The sequence below is a fragment of the Gymnoscopelus microlampas genome (assembly GCF_963454915.1).
Source record: "Gymnoscopelus microlampas genome assembly, chromosome: 1".
NCBI classification, from domain to species: domain Eukaryota; kingdom Metazoa; phylum Chordata; class Actinopteri; order Myctophiformes; family Myctophidae; genus Gymnoscopelus; species Gymnoscopelus microlampas.
The window spans coordinates 47,915,314-47,935,462 of record NC_139962.1 but is presented as its reverse complement, the minus strand read 5'-3'; positions in this window follow the sequence as shown (position 1 = coordinate 47,935,462).

Genomic DNA, 20,149 nt, shown 5'->3' with positions numbered 1-20,149 from the left:
TCGTCACCAGCATTTTTTCGTCACCAGCATTTTTTGTCATTTTTCGTCACCAGCATTTTTTTGTCACCAGCATTTTTCGTCATTTTTCGTCACCAGCATTTTTCGTCATTTTTCGTCACCAGCATTTTTCGTCATTTTTCGTCACCAGCATTTTTCGTCATTTTTCGTCACCAGCATCTTTCGTCACCAGCATTTTTTGTCATTTTTCGTCACCAGCATTTTTTCGTCACCAGCATTTTTTCGTCACCAGCATTTTTTGTCATTTTTCGTCACCAGAATTTTTTTGTCACCAGCATTTTTCGTCATTTTTCGTCACCAGCATTTTTCGTCACCAGCATTTTTTTGTCACCAGCATTTTTTCGTCACCAGCATTTTTTTGTCACCAGCATTTTTCGTCATTTTTCGTCACCAGCATTTTTTGTCACCAGCATTTTTTCGTCACCAGCATTTTTGGTCATTTTTCGTCACCAGCATTTTTCGTCACCAGCATTTTTTGTCACCAGTATTTTTCGTCATTTTTCGTCACCAGCATTTTTGGTCATTTTTCGTCACCAGCATTTTTCGTCACCAGTATTTTTTGTCATTTTTCGTCACCAACATTTTTTCGTCACCAGTATTTTTTGTCATTTTTCGTCACCAGCATTTTTCGCAATTTTTCGTCACCAGCATTTTTTCGTCACCAGCATTTTTTGTCATTTTTCGTCACCAGCATTTTTTTGTCACCAGCATTTTTCGTCATTTTTCGTCACCAGCATTTTTCGTCATTTTTCGTCACCAGCATTTTTCGTCATTTTTCGTCACCAGCATTTTCGTCATTTTTCGTCACCAGCATTTTTTCGTCACCAGCATTTTTCGTCATTTTTCGTCACCAGCATTTTTCGTCATTTTTCGTCACCAGCATCTTTCGTCACCAGCATTTTTTGTCATTTTTCGTCACCAGCATTTTTTCGTCACCAGCATTTTTTCGTCACCAGCATTTTTTGTCATTTTTCGTCACCAGAATTTTTTTGTCACCAGCATTTTTCGTCATTTTTCGTCACCAGCATTTTTCGTCACCAGCATTTTTTTGTCACCAGCATTTTTTCGTCACCAGCATTTTTTTGTCACCAGCATTTTTCGTCATTTTTCGTCACCAGCATTTTTTGTCACCAGCATTTTTTCGTCACCAGCATTTTTGGTCATTTTTCGTCACCAGCATTTTTCGTCACCAGCATTTTTTGTCACCAGCATTTTTCGTCATTTTTCGTCACCAGCATTTTTGGTCATTTTTCGTCACCAGCATTTTTCGTCACCAGTATTTTTTGTCATTTTTCGTCACCAACATTTTTTCGTCACCAGTATTTTTTGTCATTTTTCGTCACCAGCATTTTCCGTCATTTTTCGTCACCAGCATTTTTCGTCATTTTTCGTCACCAGCATTTTTCGTCATTTTTCGTCACCAGCATTTTTTCGTCACCAGCATTTTTTTGTCATTTCTCGTCACCAGCATTTTTCGTCATTTTTCGTCACCAGCATTTTTTCGTCACCAGCATTTTTCGTCATTTTTCGTCACCAGCATTTTTCGTCATCAGCATTTTTCGTCACCAGCATTTTTTGTCATTTTTCGTCACCAGCATTTTTCGTCATTTTTCGTCACCAGCATTTTTTCGTCACCAGCATTTTTCGTCACCAGCATTTTTCGTCATTTTTCGTCACCAGCATTTTTTTCGTCACCAGCATTTTTCGTCATTTTTCGTCACCAGCATTTTAAAAAAAAGTATCAATACTACGATGTAGAAGTACTCTGTTACAAGTAAAAGTCCGGAATTCAAAATGTACTTGAGTAAAAGTACAAAAGTATTGGCATCAAAATGGACTTAAAGTACTAAAATGTTTTACTGAAGTAAAAGTATCAATACTGCAATGTAGAAGCACTCTGTTACAAGTAAAAGTCTGGTGTACAAAAGTATTGGTATCAAAATGTACTTAAAGTACCAAATGTACTGAAGTACTGAAATGTTTGAAAATAGCAGATCTACAAGCTCACAACGTGGTAGTTAGTTACTTTCCCACCACTTAGATTGGATACTTTCAAACAGCTGATGCATAAAATAGGGTCAAAGTGGTTCAACTGATTTTGACAGTTTTTCGTTTCGGTAGTGTCACTACCGAAACGGGAAAAAAAATGACTAAGTCCAGAGCTCGATGAATGGACAAAAAAAAAAGTCACTACCAATCAACTTTAAATTGCCTGAAACGTACTCCTAACAGGTTTTTGGGGGAACAATTTTTTTTTCGTTTCGGTAGTGTCACTACCGAAACGGAAAAAAAATGACTAAGTCCAGAGCTCGATGAATGTTAGGGACCAAAAAAAAAGTCACTACCAATCAACTTGACTGAAACGTACTCCTAACAGGTTTTTTCGTCTCCAGCATTTTTTCGTCACCAGCATTTTTTCGTCACCAGCATTTTTCGTAATTTTTCGTCACCAGCATTTTTCGTCACCAGCATTTTTTCGTCACCAGCATTTTTCGTCATTTTTCGTCACCAGCATTTTTCGTCATTTTTCGTCACCAGCATTTTTCGTCACCAGCATTTTTTCGTCACCAGTATTTTTTGTCATTTTTCGTCACCAGCATTTTTCGTCATTTTTCGTCACCAGCATTTTTTCGTCACCAGCATTTTTCGTCATTTTTCGTCACCAGCATTTTTCGTCATTTTTCGTCACCAGCATTTTTTTGTCATTTCTCGTCACCAGCATTTTTTCGTCACCAGCATTTTTTCGTCACCAGCATTTTTCGTCATTTTTCGTCACCAGCATTTTTTGTCATTTTTCGTCACCAGCATTTTTTCGTCACCAGCATTTTTCGTCATTTTTCGTCACCAGCATTTTTTCGTCACCAGCATTTTTTGTCATTTTTCGTCACCAGCATTTTTCGTCACCAGCATTTTTTCGTCACCAGCATTTTTCGCCATTTTTCGTCACCAGCATTTTTCGTCATGTTTCGTCACCAGTTTTTTTTCGTCACCAGCATTTTTTCGTCACCAGCATTTTTCGTCATTTTTCGTCACCAGCATTTTTTCGTAATTTTTCGTCACCAGCATTTTTTCGTCACCAGCATTTTTTCGTCACCAGCATTTTTTGTCATTTTTCGTCACCAGCATTTTCGTCATTTTTCGTCACCAGCATTTTTTCGTCACCAGCATTTTTCGTCATTTTTCGTCACCAGCATTTTTCGTCATTTTTCGTCACCAGCATTTTTTCGTCACCAGCATTTTTCGTCATTTTTCGTCACCAGCATTTTTCGTCATTTTTCGTCACCAGCATTTTTTCGTCACCAGCATTTTTCGTCATTTTTCGTCACCAGCATTTTTCGTCACCAGCATTTTTTGTCATTTTTCGTCACCAGCATTTTTTCGTCACCAGCATTTTTCGTCATTTTTCGTCACCAGCATTTTTTCGTCACCAGCATTTTTTGTCATTTTTCGTCACCAGCATTTTTCGTCATTTTTCGTCACCAGCATTTTTCGTCATTTTTCGTCACCAGCATTTTTCGTCACCAGCATTTTTTGTCATTTTTCGTCACCAGCATTTTTTCGTCACCAGCATTTTTTCGTCACCAGCATTTTTTCGTCAGCAGCATTTTTTGTCATTTTTTGTCACCAGCATTTTTTTGTCACCAGCATTTTTCGTCATTTTTCGTCACCAGCATTTTTTCGTCACCAGCATTTTTTGTCATTTTTCGTCACAAGCATTTTTCGTCACCAGCATTTTTTCGTCACCAGCATTTTTCGCCATTTTTCGTCACCAGCATTTTTCGTCATGTTTCGTCACCAGCTTTTTTTCGTCACCAGCATTTTTTCGTCACCAGCATTTTTCGTCATTTTTCGTCACCAGCATTTTTTCGTCATTTTTCGTCACCAGCATTTTTTCGTCACCAGCATTTTTTCGTCACCAGCATTTTTTCGTCACCAGCATTTTTTTTCATTTTTCGTCACCAGCATTTTTCGTCATTTTTCGTCACCAGCATTTTTCGTCATTTTTCGTCACCAGCATTTTTTGTCATTTTTCGTCACCAGCATTTTTTTGTCACCAGCATTTTTCGTCATTTTTCGTCACCAGCATTTTTCGTCACCAGCATTTTTTCGTCACCAGCATTTTTTGTCATTTTTCGTCACCAGCATTTTTTTGTCACCAGCATTTTTCGTCATTTTTCGTCACCAGCATTTTTCGTCACCAGCATTTTTTTGTCACCAGCATTTTTCGTCATTTTTCGTCACCAGCATTTTTCGTCACCAGCATTTTTCGTCACCAGCATTTTTTGTCATTTTTCGTCACCAGCATTTTTTCGTCACCAGCATTTTTTCGTCAGCAGCATTTTTTGTCATTTTTTGTCACCAGCATTTTTTTGTCACCAGCATTTTTCGTCATTTTTCGTCACCAGCATTTTTCGTCACCAGCATTTTTTCGTCACCAGCATTTTTCGTCATTTTTCGTCACCAGCATTTTTCGTCATTTTTCGTCACCAGCTTTTTTTCGTCATTTTTCGTAACCAGCTTTTTTTCGTCACCAGCATTTTTTCGTCACCAGCATTTTTCGTCATTTTTCGTCACCTGCATTTTTTCGTCATTTTTCGTCACCAGCATTTTTTCGTCACCAGCATTTTTTCGTCACCAGCATTTTTTCGTCACCAGCATTTTTTGTCATTTTTCGTCACCAGCATTTTCGTCATTTTTCGTCACCAGCATTTTTTCGTCACCAGCATTTTTCGTCATTTTTCGTCACCAGCATTTTTTCGTCATTTTTCGTCACCAGCATTTTTTCGTCACCAGCATTTTTTCGTCACCAGCATTTTTTGTCATTTTTCGTCACCAGCATTTTCGTCATTTTTCGTCACCAGCATTTTTTCGTCACCAGCATTTTTCGTCATTTTTCGTCACCAGCATTTTTCGTCATTTTTCGTCACCAGCATTTTTTCGTCACCAGCATTTTTCGTCATTTTTCGTCACCAGCATTTTTTCGTCACCAGCATTTTTTCGTCACCAGCATTTTTCGTCATTTTTCGTCACCAGCATTTTTCGTCACCAGCATCTTTTGTCATTTTTCGTCACCAGCATTTTTTCGTCACCAGCATTTTTTGTCATTTTTCGTCACCAGCATTTTTTTGTCACCAGCATTTTTCGTCATTTTTCGTCACCAGCATTTTTTGTCACCAGCATTTTTTCGTCACCAGCATTTTTTGTCATTTTTCGTCACCAGCATTTTCGTCATTTTTCGTCACCAGCATTTTTTCGTCACCAGCATTTTTCGTCATTTTTCGTCACCAGCATTTTTCGTCATTTTTCGTCACCAGCATTTTTTCGTCACCAGCATTTTTCGTCATTTTTCGTCACCAGCATTTTTTCGTCACCAGCATTTTTTCGTCACCAGCATTTTTCGTCATTTTTCGTCACCAGCATTTTTCGTCACCAGCATCTTTTGTCATTTTTCGTCACCAGCATTTTTTCGTCACCAGCATTTTTTGTCATTTTTCGTCACCAGCATTTTTTTGTCACCAGCATTTTTCGTCATTTTTCGTCACCAGCATTTTTTGTCATTTTTCGTCACCAGCATTTTTTCGTCACCAGCATTTTTCGTCATTTTTCGTCACCAGCATTTTTCGTCACCAGCATTTTTTCGTCACCAGCATTTTTCGTCATTTTTCGTCACCAGCATTTTTCGTCATTTTTCGTCACCAGCTTTTTTTCGTCATTTTTCGTAACCAGCTTTTTTTCGTCACCAGCATTTTTTCGTCACCAGCATTTTTCGTCATTTTTCGTCACCAGCATTTTTTCGTCATTTTTCGTCACCAGCATTTTTTCGTCACCAGCATTTTTTCGTCACCAGCATTTTTTCGTCACCAGCATTTTTTGTCATTTTTCGTCACCAGCATTTTCGTCATTTTTCGTCACCAGCATTTTTTCGTCACCAGCATTTTTCGTCACCAGCATTTTTTCGTCATTTTTCGTCACCAGCATTTTTTCGTCACCAGCATTTTTTCGTCACCAGCATTTTTTGTCATTTTTCGTCACCAGCATTTTCGTCATTTTTCGTCACCAGCATTTTTTCGTCACCAGCATTTTTCGTCATTTTTCGTCACCAGCATTTTTCGTCATTTTTCGTCACCAGCATTTTTTCGTCACCAGCATTTTTCGTCATTTTTCGTCACCAGCATTTTTTCGTCACCAGCATTTTTTCGTCACCAGCATTTTTCGTCATTTTTCGTCACCAGCATTTTTCGTCACCAGCATCTTTTGTCATTTTTCGTCACCAGCATTTTTTCGTCACCAGCATTTTTTCGTCACCAGCATTTTTTGTCATTTTTCGTCACCAGCATTTTTTCGTCACCAGCATTTTTCGTCATTTTTCGTCACCAGCATTTTTCGTCACCAGCATTTTTTGTCATTTTTCGTCACCAGCATTTTTTCGTCACCAGCATTTTTTCGTCACCAGCATTTTTTCGTCACCAGCATTTTTTGTCATTTTTCGTCACCAGCATTTTTTTGTCACCAGCATTTTTCGTCATTTTTCGTCACCAGCATTTTTCGTCACCAGCATTTTTCGTCACCAGCATTTTTTTGTCATTTTTCGTCACCAGCATTTTTCGTCATTTTTCGTCACCAGCATTTTTCGTCACCAGCATTTTTCGTCATTTTTCGTCACCAGCATTTTTTTCGTCACCAGCATTTTTCGTCATTTTTCGTCACCAGCATTTTAGAAAAAAGTATCAATACTACGATGTAGAAGTACTCTGTTACAATTAAAAGTCCGGAATTCAAAATGTACTTGAGTAAAAGTACAAAAGTATTGGCATCAAAATGGACTTAAAGTACTAAAATGTTTTACTGAAGTAAAAGTATCAATACTGCAATGTAGAAGCACTCTGTTACAAGTAAAAGTCTGGTGTACAAAAGTATTGGTATCAAAATGTACTTAAAGTACCAAAAGTACTGAAGTACTGAAATGTTTGAAAATAGCAGATCTACAAGCTCACAACGTGGTAGTTAGTTACTTTCCCACCACTTAGATTGGATACTTTCAAACAGCTGATGCATAAAATAGGGTCAAAGTGGTTCAACTGATTTTGACAGTTTTTCGTTTCGGTAGTGTCACTACCGAAACTGGAAAAAAAATTACTAAGTCCAGAGCTCGATGAATGTTAGGGACCAAAAAAAAAGTCACTACCAATCAACTTTAAATTGCCTGGAACGTACTCCTAACAGGTTTTTGGGGGAACATTTTTTTTTCGTTTCGGTAGTGTCACTACCGAAACGGAAAAACATTACTAAGTCCAGAGCTCGATGAATGTTAGGGACCAAATAAAAAGTCACTACCAATCAACTTTAAATTGCCTGAAACGTACTCCTAACAGGTTTTTGGGGGAACAATTTTTTTCTTCGTTTCGGTAGTGTCACTACCGAAACGGAAAAAAATGACGTAACCAGCTTTTTTTCGTCACCAGCATTTTTTCGTCACCAGCATTTTTCGTCATTTTTCGTCACCTGCATTTTTTCGTCATTTTTCGTCACCAGCATTTTTTCGTCACCAGCATTTTTTCGTCACCAGCATTTTTTCGTCACCAGCATTTTTTGTCATTTTTCGTCACCAGCATTTTTTTGTCACCAGCATTTTTCGTCATTTTTCGTCACCAGCATTTTTTCGTCACCAGCATTTTTTGTCATTTTTCGTCACCAGCATTTTTCGTCACCAGCATTTTTTCGTCACCAGCATTTTTCGCCATTTTTCGTCACCAGCATTTTTCGTCATGTTTCGTCACCAGCTTTTTTTCGTCACCAGCATTTTTTCGTCACCAGCATTTTTCGTCATTTTTCGTCACCAGCATTTTTTCGTAATTTTTCGTCACCAGCATTTTTTCGTCACCAGCATTTTTTCGTCACCAGCATTTTTTGTCATTTTTCGTCACCAGCATTTTCGTCATTTTTCGTCACCAGCATTTTTTCGTCACCAGCATTTTTCGTCATTTTTCGTCACCAGCATTTTTCGTCATTTTTCGTCACCAGCATTTTTTCGTCACCAGCATTTTTCGTCATTTTTCGTCACCAGCATTTTTTCGTCACCAGCATTTTTCGTCATTTTTCGTCACCAGCATTTTTCGTCACCAGCATTTTTTGTCATTTTTCGTCACCAGCATTTTTTCGTCACCAGCATTTTTCGTCATTTTTCGTCACCAGCATTTTTTGTCATTTTTCGTCACCAGCATTTTTTCGTCACCAGCATTTTTTCGTCACCAGCATTTTTTGTCATTTTTCGTCACCAGCATTTTTTTGTCACCAGCATTTTTCGTCATTTTTCGTCACCAGCATTTTTTCGTCACCAGCATTTTTTGTCATTTTTCGTCACCAGCATTTTTCGTCATTTTTCGTCACCAGCATTTTTCGTCATTTTTCGTCACCAGCATTTTTCGTCACCAGCATTTTTTGTCATTTTTCGTCACCAGCATTTTTTCGTCACCAGCATTTTTTCGTCACCAGCATTTTTTCGTCAGCAGCATTTTTTGTCATTTTTTGTCACCAGCATTTTTTTGTCACCAGCATTTTTCGTCATTTTTCGTCACCAGCATTTTTTCGTCACCAGCATTTTTTGTCATTTTTCGTCACAAGCATTTTTCGTCACCAGCATTTTTTCGTCACCAGCATTTTTCGCCATTTTTCGTCACCAGCATTTTTCGTCATGTTTCGTCACCAGCTTTTTTTCGTCACCAGCATTTTTTCGTCACCAGCATTTTTCGTCATTTTTCGTCACCAGCATTTTTCGTCATTTTTCGTCACCAGCATTTTTTCGTCACCAGCATTTTTTCGTCACCAGCATTTTTTCGTCACCAGCATTTTTTTTCATTTTTCGTCACCAGCATTTTTCGTCATTTTTCGTCACCAGCATTTTTCGTCATTTTTCGTCACCAGCATTTTTTGTCATTTTTCGTCACCAGCATTTTTCGTCACCAGCATTTTTCGTCACCAGCATTTTTTGTCATTTTTCGTCACCAGCATTTTTTCGTCACCAGCATTTTTTCGTCAGCAGCATTTTTTGTCATTTTTTGTCACCAGCATTTGTCGTCATTTTTCGTCACCAGCATTTTTTCGTCACCAGCATTTTTCGTCATTTTTCGTCACCAGCATTTTTTCGTCACCAGCATTTTTTCGTCACCAGCATTTTTCGTCATTTTTCGTCACCAGCATTTTTTCGTCACCAGCATTTTTCGCAATTTTTCGTCACCAGCATTTTTTCGTCACCAGCATTTTTTGTCATTTTTCGTCACCAGCATTTTTTTGTCACCAGCATTTTTCGTCATTTTTCGTCACCAGCATTTTTCGTCATTTTTCGTCACCAGCATTTTTCGTCACCAGCATTTTTTGTCATTTTTCGTCACCAGCATTTTTTCGTCATCAGCATTTTTTCGTCACCAGCATTTTTCGTCATTTTTCGTCACCAGCATTTTTCGTCATTTTTCGTCACCAGCATTTTTTCGTCACCAGCATTTTTCGTCATTTTTCGTCACCAGCATTTTTTCGTCACCAGCATTTTTCGTCATTTTTCGTCACCAGCATTTTTCGTCACCAGCATTTTTTCGTCACCAGCATTTTTTCGTCACCAGCATTTTTCGTCACCAGCATTTTTTCGTCACCAGCATTTTTTGTCATTTTTCGTCACCAGCATTTTTCGTCACCAGCATTTTTTCGTCACCAGCATTCTTTCGTCACCAGCATTTTTTGTCATTTTTCGTCACCAGCATTTTTCGTCATTTTTCGTCACCAGCATTTTTCCGTCACCAGCATTTTTCGTCATTTTTCGTCACCAGCATTTTTTCGTCACCAGCATTTTTTCGTCACCAGCATTTTTTGTCATTTTTCGTCACCAGCATTTTTTTGTCACCAGCATTTTTCGTCATTTTTCGTCACCAGCATTTTTCGTCATTTTTCGTCACCAGCATTTTTCGTCACCAGCATTTTTTGTCATTTTTCGTCACCAGCATTTTTGGTCATTTTTCGTCACCAGCATTTTTCGTCACCAGTATTTTTTGTCATTTTTCGTCACCAGCATTTTTTCGTCACCAGTATTTTTTGTCATTTTTCGTCACCAGCATTTTTCGTCATTTTTCGTCACCAGCATTTTTTCGTCACCAGCATTTTTCGTCATTTTTCGTCACCAGCATTTTTTCGTCACCAGCATTTTTTCGTCACCAGCATTTTTTGTCATTTTTCGTCACCAGCATTTTTTCGTCACCAGCATTTTTCGTCATTTTTCGTCACCAGCATTTTTTGTCATTTTTCGTCACCAGCATTTTTCGTCACCAGCATTTTTTTTTTAACCAGCATTTTTCGTCACCAGCATTTTTTCGTCACCAGCATTTTTTGTCATTTTTCGTCACCAGCATTTTTCGTCACCAGCATTTTTTCGTCACCAGCATTTTTTCGTCACCAGCATTTTTTCGTCACCAGCATTTTTGTCATTTTTCGTCACCAGCATTTTTTCGTCACCAGCATTTTTTCGTCACCAGCATTTTTCGTCATTTTTCGTCACCAGCATTTTTCGTCACCAGCATCTTTTGTCATTTTTCGTCACCAGCATTTTTTCGTCACCAGCATTTTTTCGTCACCAGCATTTTTTCGTCACCAGCATTTTTTGTCATTTTTCGTCACCAGCATTTTTTCGTCACCAGCATTTTTCGTCATTTTTCGTCACCAGCATTTTTCGTCACCAGCATTTTTTGTCATTTTTCGTCACCAGCATTTTTTCGTCACCAGCATTTTTTCGTCACCAGCATTTTTTCGTCACCAGCATTTTTTGTCATTTTTCGTCACCAGCATTTTTTTGTCACCAGCATTTTTCGTCACCAGCATTTTTCGTCACCAGCATTTTTCGTCACCAGCATTTTTTTGTCATTTTTCGTCACCAGCATTTTTCGTCATTTTTCGTCACCAGCATTTTTCGTCACCAGCATTTTTCGTCATTTTTCGTCACCAGCATTTTTTTCGTCACCAGCATTTTTCGTCATTTTTCGTCACCAGCATTTTAGAAAAAAGTATCAATACTACGATGTAGAAGTACTCTGTTACAATTAAAAGTCCGGAATTCAAAATGTACTTGAGTAAAAGTACAAAAGTATTGGCATCAAAATGGACTTAAAGTACTAAAATGTTTTACTGAAGTAAAAGTATCAATACTGCAATGTAGAAGCACTCTGTTACAAGTAAAAGTCTGGTGTACAAAAGTATTGGTATCAAAATGTACTTAAAGTACCAAAAGTACTGAAGTACTGAAATGTTTGAAAATAGCAGATCTACAAGCTCACAACGTGGTAGTTAGTTACTTTCCCACCACTTAGATTGGATACTTTCAAACAGCTGATGCATAAAATAGGGTCAAAGTGGTTCAACTGATTTTGACAGTTTTTCGTTTCGGTAGTGTCACTACCGAAACTGGAAAAAAAATGACTAAGTCCAGAGCTCGATGAATGTTAGGGACCAAAAAAAAAGTCACTACCAATCAACTTTAAATTGCCTGGAACGTACTCCTAACAGGTTTTTGGGGGAACATTTTTTTTTCGTTTCGGTAGTGTCACTACCGAAACGGAAAAAAATTACTAAGTCCAGAGCTCGATGAATGTTAGGGACCAAATAAAAAGTCACTACCAATCAACTTTAAATTGCCTGAAACGTACTCCTAACAGGTTTTTGGGGGAACAATTTTTTTCTTCGTTTCGGTAGTGTCACTACCGAAACGGAAAAAAATGACTAAGTCCAGAGCTCGATGAATGTTAGGGACCAAAAAAAAAGTCACTACCAATCAACTTTAAATTGCCTGAAACGTACTCCTAACAGGTTTTTGGGGGAACAATTTTTTTTTCGTTTCGGTAGTGTCACTACCGAAACGGAAAAAAAATGACTAAGTCCAGAGCTCGATGAATGTTAGGGACCAAAAAAAAGTCACTACCAATCAACTTTAAATTGCCTGAAACGTACTCCTAACAGGTTTTTTCGTCTCCAGCATTTTTTCGTCACCAGCATTTTTTCGTCACCAGCATTTTTAGTCATTTTTCGTCACCAGCATTTTTCGTCACCAGCATTTTTTCGTCACCAGTATTTCTTGTCATTTTTCGTCACCAGCATTTTTCGTCACCAGCATTTTTTCGTCACCAGCATTTTTCGTCATTTTTCGTCACCAGCATTTTTCGTCATTTTTCGTCACCAGCATTTTTTCGTCACCAGCATTTTTTCGTCACCAGCATTTTTCGTCACCAGCATTTTTTCGTCATTTTTCGTCACCAGCATTTTTTCGTCACCAGCATTTTTTGTCATTTTTCGTCACCAGCATTTTTCGTCATTTTTCGTCACCAGCATTTTTTCGTCACCAGCATTTTTCGTCATTTTTCGTCACCAGCATTTTTCGTCATTTTTCGTCACCAGCATTTTTTCGTCACCAGCATTTTTTCGTCACCAGCATTTTTCGTCACCAGCATTTTTTCGTCATTTTTCGTCACCAGCATTTTTTCGTCACCAGCATTTTTTGTCATTTTTCGTCACCAGCATTTTTCGTCATTTTTCGTCACCAGCATTTTTTCGTCACCAGCATTTTTTGTCATTTTTCGTCACCAGCATTTTTCGTAATTTTTCGTCACCAGCATTTTTTCGTCACCAGCATTTTTTCGTCACCAGCATTTTTCGTCATTTTTCGTCACCAGCATTTTTCTCCACCAGCATTTTTTGTCATTTTTCGTCACCAGCATTTTTTCGTCACCAGCATTTTTCGTCGTTTTTCGTCACCAGCATTTTTTGTCATTTTTCGTCACCAGCATTTTCGTCACCAGCATTTTTTCGTCACCAGCATTTTTCGTCATTTTTCGTCACCAGCTTTTTTTCGTCACCAGCATTTTTCGTCATTTTTCGTCACCAGCATTTTTTCGTCATTTTTCGTCACCAGCATTTTTTCGTCACCAGCATTTTTTGTCATTTTTCGTCACCAGCATTTTCGTCATTTTTCGTCACCAGCATTTTTTCGTCACCAGCATTTTTCGTCATTTTTCGTCACCAGCATGTTTCGTCATTTTTCGTCACCAGCATTTTTTCGTCACCAGAATTTTTTCGTCACCAGCATTTTTTGTCATTTTTCGTCACCAGCATTTTCGTCATTTTTTGTCACCAGCATTTTTTCGTCACCAGCATTTTTCGTCATTTTTCGTCACCAGCATGTTTCGTCATTTTTCGTCACCAGCATTTTTTCGTCACCAGCATTTTTCGTCATTTTTCGTCACCAGCGTTTTTCGTCATTTTTCGTCACCAGCATTTTTCGTCATTTTTCGTCACCAGCATTTTTCGTCATTTTTCGTCACCAGCATTTTTCGTCATTTTTCGTCACCAGCATTTTTCGTCACCAGCATTTTTTGTCATTTTTCGTCACCAGCATTTTTTCGTCACCAGCATTTTTTCGTCACCAGCATTTTTTCGTCACCAGCATTTTTTCGTCACCAGCATTTTTTCGTCACCAGCATTTTTTGTCATTTTTCGTCACCAGCATTTTTTTGTCACCAGCATTTTTCGTCATTTTTCGTCACCAGCATTTTTCGTCACCAGCATTTTTTCGTCACCAGCATTTTTGGTCATTTTTCGTCACCAGCATTTTTCGTCACCAGCATTTTTTTGTAATTTTTCGTCACCAGCATTTTTTTGTCACCAGCATTTTTCGTCATTTTTCGTCACCAGCATTTTTCGTCACCAGCATTTTTCGTCACCAGCATTTTTTCGTCACCAGCATTTTTTGTCATTTTTGGTCACCAGCATTTTTCATCACCAGCATTTTTCGTCATTTTTCGTCACCAGCATTTTTTCGTCACCAGCATTTTTCGTCATTTTTCGTCACCAGCATTTAAAAAAAAAGTATCAATACTACGATGTAGAAGTACTCTGTTACAAGTAAAAGTCCGGAATTCAAAATGTACTTGAGTAAAATTACAAAAGTATTGGCATCAAAATGGACTTAAAGTACTAAAATGTTTTACTGAAGTAAAAGTATCAATACTGCAATGTAGAAGCACTCTGTTACAAGTAAAAGTCTGGTGTACAAAAGTATTGGTATCAAAATGTACTTAAAGTACCAAAAGTACTGAAGTACTGAAATGTTTGAAAATAGCAGATCTACAAGCTCACAACGTGGTAGTTAGTTACTTTCCCACCACTTAGATTGGATACTTTCAAACAGCTGATGCATAAAATAGGGTCAAAGTGGTTCAACTGATTTTGACAGTTTTTCGTTTCGGTAGTGTCACTACCGAAACGGAAAAAAAAATTACTAAGTCCAGAGCTCGATGAATGTTAGGGACCAAAAAAAAAGTCACTACCAATCAACTTTAAATTGCCTGAAACGTACTCCTAACAGGTTTTTGGGGGAACAATTTTTTTTTCGTTTCGGTAGTGTCACTACCGAAACGGGAAAAAAAATTACTAAGTCCAGAGCTCGATGAATGTTAGGGACCAAAAAAAAAGTCAATACCAATCAACTTTAAATCGCCTGAAACGTACTCCTAACAGGTTTTTGGGGGGACGATTTTGGCCTCCACACTTAGTGATTTTTTCGGATTTAACTTTCGTTTCGGTAGTGACAAACTTTCGTTTCGGTAGTGACACAATGGTGAAAAAAAAAGAAGTCACTATAAAGTACTACCAATCAACTCTAAATTGCCTGAAACGTACTCCTAACAGGTTTTTTGGGGGAAGATTTTGGCCACCACACTTAGTGATTTTTTCGGATTTAACTTTCGTTTCGGTAGTGACAAACTTTCGTTTCGGTAGTGACACAATGGTGAAGAAAAAAAAAGTCACTACAAAGTACTACCAATCAACTGTAAAATTGCCTGAAATGTACTCCTAACAGGTTTTTGGGGGGACGATTTTGGCCTCCACACTTAGTGATTTTTTCGAATTTAACTTTCGTTAAACGAAAATTACCAATCAACTCTAAATTGCCTGAAACGTACTCCTAACAGGTTTTTGGGGGGACGATTTTGGCCTCCACACTTAGTGATTTTTTCGGATTTAACTTTCGTTTTGGTAGTGACACAATGGTGAAGAAAAAAAAAGTCACTACAAAGTACTACCAATCAACTGTAAATTGCCTGAAACGTACTCCTAACAGGTTTTTGGGGGGACGATTTTGGCCTCCACACTTAGTGATTTTTTCGAATTTAACTTTCGTTAAACGAAAATTACCAATCAACTCTAAATTGCCTGAAACGTACTCCTAACAGGTTTTTGGGGGGACGATTTTGGCCTCCACACTTCGTGATTTTTTCGAATTTAACTTTCGTTTCGGTAAAATAAATTGGTAGCACTTTACAATAATGACCCGTTATAAGCATTTATAAACGTTTATAAGTAGTTTGTAGACTATTAACAAATCATTAACAACCTGTTTGTTGACATTCGTAAATGATTCCTAAAACCTTTATAACTAAAGTTACAAATCATTTGTAAAGTATTAGTAAGTTGTGAACTATTCATGAATAAGCCATTTATATACATCTGTAAAAGATTATTAAATCATTTGTAACGACCCATTCTAAAGCATTTATAAACGTTTATAAGCAGTTTGTAGACTATTACAAATCATTAACAACCTGTTTATTGACATTCGTAAATGATTACTAAAACCTTTATAACTACGGTTACAAATCATCTATAAAGGTATTAGTAACTATTCATGAATAAGCCATGTATAATACATCTGTAAATTATTATTAAATCATTTGTAACTGATGTTACATAATATATACAAGCTATTGGTAGCTTGTTCATGTTTAACATATGCTTTGTTAAACATTCCTAAAGTATCTATAAATCCTTAGTACATGTTATTATGTGCCCTATAGTAAAGTGAAGACAGTTCATCATTTACAACTGTCTGTTAATGTGTTTGTTCATGTTTAACATGCTTTGTAAAACATTCCTAAAATATCTATAAATCCTTTGTACATGTTATTATGTGCCCTACAGTAAAGTGAAGACAGTTCATCATTTATGACTGTCTGTTAATGTGGACTTTCTCCTTACCTGTTGCAAACTACCTGGCTTTCATGAATGCAGACACCAAACAATTACTAGAATTATCATTCATGTTAAGCAAATGATGCGTAAGACATTCGTAAAGAGTATGTAAACCATTTGTGGTGTTAGGGACCAAAAAAGTCACTACAAAGTACTACCAATCAACTCTAAATTGCCTGAAACGTACTCCTAACAGGTTTTTGGGGGGACGATTTTGGCCTCCACACTTAGTGATCATTTCGGATTCAACTTTCGTTTCGGTAGTTTGATTACAAAATGTAAGTTGTGTAAAAAATAATCTGACTATACTAAGTTGTTATTTGTTTGTTTAAGTCAGGCTATACTCTACTCAGACTCATAAGTTTACAAAATGTACTAAAGTACAGTGAATGTCTGTGCGGTTTGTCTTCATCACTGAAAATAACGTATATGTAAACTGATGTCATGTGCAGTTGGGGTGAAGAAAAACAACCATTTCACTCCTAATAATACCTATTTGATTTGACATCCTGACTTGCTGCTGTAGCTGAGGCTTGAACCTGTTACCTGCGGCTCACTAGTCAGTGACTCTATCCATTCACCTACAGCTGTTTCCTTGGAATCTGCGGTTCTGAAACGTTTTGTTGTCAACCCCCCAAATTGACATGTATTTGGGCAGTGGACCCCAATGTGAAAAGATGTAGAAAAGATGTAGTGAAAAAGATTTATATTTATGCTGTAACACATTTTTTTAAAGTTATTTGTCTTGTTTGTTGTTCAAGTCAAAGCACCAGGAAGGCTGTACTTGTCAGCCATCTGTTAGCTCAATGGGTTGAGACGCAGTATTCATGATCCAGAGGCCATGAGTTCAAATCCCATTGATGTCTTTCCTATGATTCTTTCCTTTGCAGACTGGCTTCCAGAAGATCAACTGAAAACTACCAGGAAGGCTATATTTGTCATCCAACTGTTAGCTCAATGGGTTGAGACGCAGTATACATGATCCAGAGGCCATGAGTTCAAATCCCATTGATGTCTTTCCTATGACTCTTTCCTTTGCAGACTGGCTTCCAGAAGATCAACTGAAAAGTACCAGGAAGGCTGTACTTGTCAGCCATCTGTTAGCTCAATGGGTTGAGACGCAGTATTCATGATCCAGAGGCCATGAGTTCAAATCCCATTGATGTCTTTCCTATGATTCTTTCCTTTGCAGACTGGCTTCCAGAAGATCAACTGAAAACTACCAGGAAGGCTGTACTTGTCAGCCATCTGTTAGCTCAATGGGTTGAGACGCAGTATACATGATCCAGAGGCCATGAGTTCAAATCCCACTGGTGTCTTTACTGTGATGCTTTCCTTTGCAGACTAACTTCTAGAAAAACAAGTTAAAACCACCAGGAAACCTGTAACTCTCAGCCAACAGCTTAGCTCAACTGGTAGAGCGTCTGTCCAATAACATGACTTGACCTGACTTGAGTGGGTTCGATTCCCACTCCGAGTCATGTGTCCCCGGTAACTTGGGGCAACGGATAAATTGACTGATATTCTTCGTGATGCTTCCCTTTGCAGAATAACTTCTAGAAAAACAAGTTAAAACCACCAGGAAACCTGTAACTCTCAGTCAACAGCTTAGCTCAACTGGTAGAGCGTCTGTCCAATAACATGACTTGACTTGACTTGAGTGGTCAAGTCAAGTCAAGTCAAGTCTACGGATATCAGTCAATTTATCCATTGCCCCAAGTTACCGGGGACACTTGCCTCGAGTGGGAATCGAACCCACTCAAGTCAAGTCAAGTCAAGTCATGTTATTGGAAGCTAAGCTAAGCTGTTGACTGAGAGTTACAGGTTTCCTGGTGGTTTTAACTTGTTTTTCTAGAAGTTAGTCTGCAAAGGGAAGCATCACTAAGGATATCAGTCAATTTATCCGTTGCCCCAAGATACCGGGGACACTTGACTCAAGTGGGAATCGAACCCACTCAAGTCAAGTCAAGTCATGTTAATGGACAGACGCTCTACCAGTTGAGCTATGCTGTAGGCTGAGAGTTACAGGTTTTCTGGTGGTTTTAACTTGTTTTTCTAGAAGTTAGTCTGCAAAGGGAAGCATCACAGTAAAGACACCAGTGGGATTTGAACTCATGGCCTCTGGATCATGTATACTGCGTCTCAGCCCATTGAGTTAACAGATGGCTGACAAGTACAGCCTTCCTGGTAGTTTTCACTTGATCTTCTGGAAGCCAGTCTGCAAAGGAAAGAATCATAGGAAAGACATCAATGGGATTTGAACTCATGGCCTCTGGATCATGAATACTGCGTCTCAACCCATTGAGCTAACAGATGGCTGACAAGTACAGCCTTCCTGGTACTTTTCAGTTGATCTTCTGGAAGCCAGTCTGCAAAGGAAAGAATCATAGGAAAGACATCAATGGGATTTGAACTCATGGCCTCTGGATCATGTATACTGCGTCTCAACCCATTGAGCTAACAGTTGGATGACAAATATAGCCTTCCTGGTAGTTTTCAGTTTATCTTCTGGAAGCCAGTCTGCAAAGGAAAGAATCATAGGAAAGACATCAATGGGATTTGAACTCATGGCCTCTGGATCATGAATACTGCGTCTCAACCCATTGAGCTAACAGATGGCTGACAAGTACAGCCTTCCTGGTGCTTTGACTTGAACAACAAACAAGACAAATAACTTTAAAAAAAATGTGTTACAGCATAAATATAAATCTTTTTCATGGGGGGCCCTGACACTACATCTTTTCACATTGGGGTCCACTGCCCAAATACATGTCAATTTGGGGGGTTGACAACAAAACGTTTCAGAACCGCAGATTCCAAAGAAACAGCTGTAGGTGAATGGATAGAGTCACTGACTAGTGAGCTGCAGGTAACAGGTTCAAGCCTCAGCTACAGCAGCAAGTCAGGATGTCAAATCAAATAGGTATTATTAGGAGTGAAATGGTTGTGTTTCTTCACCCCAACTGCACATGACATCAGTTTACATGTACGTTATTTTCTTTTCTTTTTTTTTTAACAATTTTTTATCCCACGATTTTGTAACCCTTATTTTTCACCCGGTGCCAATTTTCTAAGTGATCCTGGGCACTACACTCCCCTCACGAGCCTAGGGAGGCCAGGGCCGAGCTCATGCCTCCTTCAATGCATGAGAGCCAACTGACCTTCTTGTCACCTGACAGGAGGGAGTTTCCCTGATTGGACGTAGCGCGTGGAAGGAACACGTTATTCCAACCAGTTCCCTTCCCCTCCATCAGGCGCCCCGGCTGTCATGGGGGAGGAGTTTAGTGACCAGGATTACTACATGTTTTTGTGAGGGTATCAACTACCCTGAGAGACAAGGGGAGAACATGCAAACTCCACACAGAGTGGGCCCTTTTGCCAACCCCAATGTACGTTATTTTCAGTGATGAAGACAAACCGCACAGACGTTCACTGTACTTTAGAACATTTTGTAAACTTATGACTCTGAGTAGAGTATAGCCTGACTTAAACAAACAAATAACAACTTAGTATAGTCAGATTATTTTTTACACAACTTACATTTTGTAATCAAACTACCGAAGCGAAAGTTGGTCACCACCGAAACGAAAGTTAAATCCGAAATAATCACTAAGTGTGGAGGCCAAAATCGTCCCCCCAAAAACCTGTTAGGAGTACGTTTCAGGCAATTTAGAGTTGATTGGTAGTACTTTGTAATGACTTTTTTGGTCCCTAACACCACAAATGGTTTACATACTCTTTACGAATGTCTTACGCATCATTTGCTTAACATGAATGATAATTCTAGTAATTGTTTGGTGTCTGCATTCATGAAAGCCAGGTAGTTTGCAACAGGTAAGGAGAAAGTCCACATTAACAGACAGTCATAAATGATGAACTGTCTTCACTTTACTGTAGGGCACATAATAACATGTACAAAGGATTTATAGATATTTTAGGAATGTTTTACAAAGCATGTTAAACATGAACAAACACATTAACAGACAGTTGTAAATGATGAACTGTCTTCACTTTACTATAGGGCACATAATAACATGTACTAAGGATTTATAGATACTTTAGGAATGTTTAACAA